Here is a 3,692-nt window from a genome sequence, read left to right as displayed (position 1 = left end):
CCACTTGAACCACAGCTCCACTTCTGGCTTTTTGGTAGTTAATTGGAGCTTAGAGTCTTCTCAGACTTTCCTGCCTAGGCTGGCTTTAAACCATGATCCTCAGCGTCGTGAGTAGCTAAGCCTTCAGCTACTACTTCCCAGCTTCTTCCACAATTTCATACTTGATTCTTTAGATTCAAGACTAGAATTTGAACTCAGTACCTGATGCTTTCACTCACTGGCTAGCGCTCTACCAACTGAGCCGCACCATCAACACCTCAGGCATGCAATCTCCAGGCCTTTTAAAGCTCTTTAGTGACAGGGACCAGATGTATCATTTATTTTGCTTTTAAAAATATGTGCTATTAAAACAAGTTTTTTAAGGATACAGGTGGACCCATTGCAACAATGAGAAGTACAAGTTGTCATGTCGAAAACTAACTTTACAACTTTGGTGGTGAGGGGGAGGATTGGGTGCGGGGGTAGAGGGGGGAGGATGGGAAGGGATGGGAAGGGTAAACAAAGGAGGAGGCTGCAATGCTTGATAAGAAATGTACTCATTATCTTATCCATGTAATTGTTACCCCTCTGTACAGTATGTTCACAATAAAAAAATGTGCTATTTCTTGTGTACCCAATATACCTCCATTAACCAAGGGAGAAAATACGACTATTTCTATCTAGGAAAATATTTACGGTGGACAAATGCTATCTCAGGATTTCTATTACAGAGACAGTAACTTTAATGAGTCCCATTTGTGTGTGTGTGTGTGTGTGTGTGCATGTGTGTGCACGAGTGCACACACATGCATGCCAGTATTCAGTTTTGCATTCAGAGCCTGAGCACTGTTCCATAGCTTTTTGGCTCAAGGATGGTACTCTATCATTTGGCCATAGCTGCACTCCTGCCTTTTTGCTGAGATTCTTAGATCTCAGCCTCCTGGGTAGCTAGGATTGGTTCCCAGCTTAGTGATCCTTCTTGTACTGGGTTTTTGTCAGGACACAGTCTGCAGTAATGCTCCCTCAATTACTTTTCATCTCTTCAAAGTATGTATTTCCACATTTGGACCTTCCTTTATGACTCTCTGTATCTGCATAAACATTTCTGTTATGAAAAACCTTAGGAAGAAACCTCAGCCTCTCTTAATATAGGGAAAGCAAGGAAGGATTTCTTCCCTTGGTAGTGAGTCCTTACAATTACCACCTATCTACATGTAGGTAAGCATTTGAGAGGAGGAGCCTATATGCAGGATTTGGAGCAACTTTTTTTTTTGCTGATCATGGGGCCTGAACTCTGGGCCTGGGCACTGTCCCTCAGCTCTTCAGCTCAAGGCTAGCACTCTACCACTTGATCCATAGCACCACTTCCAGCTCTTTCTGCTTATGTGGTACTGAGGAATCAAACGCAGGCTGCATGCAAGGCAAGCACTCTACCACTGAGCCACCTTCCCAGCCCGTGAGGGCAACTTTATTCCAGCTTTCTCCATAGGAGCCTAGTGATTTTTCTTCAGATAAGTTGTCAAGAACAGGAAATTCACTTGGTCTGATGGAAAAACTCCATCGCTAGTCCTTATAACTACCATGTTTCCTGTACACTGGACAATAGCTGTATGAGAAATAGAAAGGGAAGCAGGAGGTCTTTCTGGGGGACTGAAGATCAGGGCAGGGGCAGGTAGCTTCCTGTCTAGGAGAGAGGAAGGCTTTCCATTTCAACACAGGGAAAAGGCAACCTCAGCTTTGGTTGCAGAGAATCCCCAGTCCCCTTCAAACTACTACTTGAGGTAGATTCTAGGTTGCATTTGAAGGCCTTCATATGGATTCACCTCAAGATATTTATAGGAATATACACATATAATAATCCTTTTGGATCATAAATGCCATGTAATACATATATTCTAATAGGGTAATTATTTTATTATTTACTAGGATAATTTTAAGCAAAAAATATGTGACTTCCTGACTAAAAGATGAGATTTTCATGATAGGATTTGCCCTGAATTACTTTCTGTCTATAATATTTTTTTCAGTGGTGCTTGATCAGATATCTTCTGTGACTGACTGTTAAAAATGAGAGCTTCTAAGACCAAAGGCTCTAGGAATCCAGAAAGAGCTACCCAACCATAAAGAACATAGATCAGCAGGGAAGTATTAGGTGTCAGGGTAGGCACAGATAGACTGCCAGACCTGTTCTCCCTAGGGCATAGATAGGAACCAGTACCTATTTTTTAATCCAATTCTAGAAGTTACCAATCAATTAATCCTCATATAGACATCCTTAAACAAATGTCTGTTTGGCCCAGATAGCATTTAAACGAAAAGGTAACAGAGAAGTTCTACTATCGGGGAAGCTGTAGAACATTCTAGGTGTCAGGAAAGTAAAGGGTACTCTAGTACTGCAGTATAAGGGGAGCTCAGTGATATGTGATCCCACAGCCCAAGTAGTTGTGCTATCCTCTTCGATGTCCCTGAAAGACATGACCTTGACAGTGTTTCTGGCCTGTCTTCCAGTTGGTATTTCCAAATTCTGTGTTCTCCTACTCATGAGGAGAGGAATTAGGGCCTTGGTTAGTCACTGTGAGGGCAAAGCCTGTATTTTCTTCATGACCTTCTTTATTTTTGTGTTCAATCTTTGGCCACCGCCTTGATCCCTGTGAGAATCTAAGAACTATTCCCCTCCTCTGTGCTGGGATTTCACCCAAGTCTAGAAAGGTTCCCTCTTCATATGATACATGCTACATCAAGACAGATACCTGCATGGAGTTACACACAGCACCAGAGAGCAGGAGTGTGTGCTCCTCAAGACAACAGTGTATCCCCACCCTACTCCACCAACCAATGCTCTGTGTCTACACAGGGCCTTGCTCATCATCTTTGTTTATACTAGGTCATCTGAGACAATATGTGGACCTCATAGTTTTAGTGTCTTCGAGTTTTGTAGATGTTGCCTCTTGGAGGACCTGACAAATGAACGATCTGTTCCAGTGAGCACAATTTGTCTACAAGGCAGAGCCAGGGTAGAGTCACATTTTCCCTCAGCTTGGAGACTCTAGGATTGACCTATCCAATGTGAAGCCAACTACCAGGCTATTCTGTTTAACTCATTTATTTCATTGACCTATTAATTAGTTCTAGTGAAAATTAGACTCCAAACCCCTTGGCCAACATTAGCAAGATTTCCAATGTTCTATAGTTATAAGCCACTGCCCAGCATATTTCATAGTGTATGTCTAGCATTTATTTCTCAGTCTTTGAGAACACTCTGTTGGGCCTTGCTGAATTCATGTGGTATGAAATGTGAGAGTTTCAGTTTGATGAGATTGGAGATCAGAGCCTATCAATAGCTACTGGTGAGTGAGAAGATCAAAGGCAACACTTTGGCTCCTCCTCTCCCTAACTTGACAGTCTGCATTTGTTTATTAATGTCTTGTGAAGGTGTCTGATTCCATAGGCCTCAGAGGGTGTAACAGGCCAGAGGAATGAGTAGTATGAGAGCCACCATGACCTCAACTGTGTAGGGAAGAATGGGAGGACCATTCTCTATACCTGGCTATTATGATATCTTGAAGAGTTTATACAGAGCATCTATAGGACTCCAACAGCAAATAAGGATGTTTCAAACACTCTTAAGGGCTCAATAGAAGGTGTGGCTCAGGGCAGAGAAGGGGTGGTAGTGAGGAGTCTGGTCACCTACTGTGATTTTGGAGACTGAGGAA

This window comes from Dipodomys ordii, unplaced genomic scaffold (assembly GCF_000151885.1).
Source record: "Dipodomys ordii isolate 6190 unplaced genomic scaffold, Dord_2.0 Scaffold243, whole genome shotgun sequence".
In the NCBI taxonomy this organism is placed as follows: domain Eukaryota; kingdom Metazoa; phylum Chordata; class Mammalia; order Rodentia; family Heteromyidae; genus Dipodomys; species Dipodomys ordii.
Note: the sequence above shows the minus strand (reverse complement) of the source record.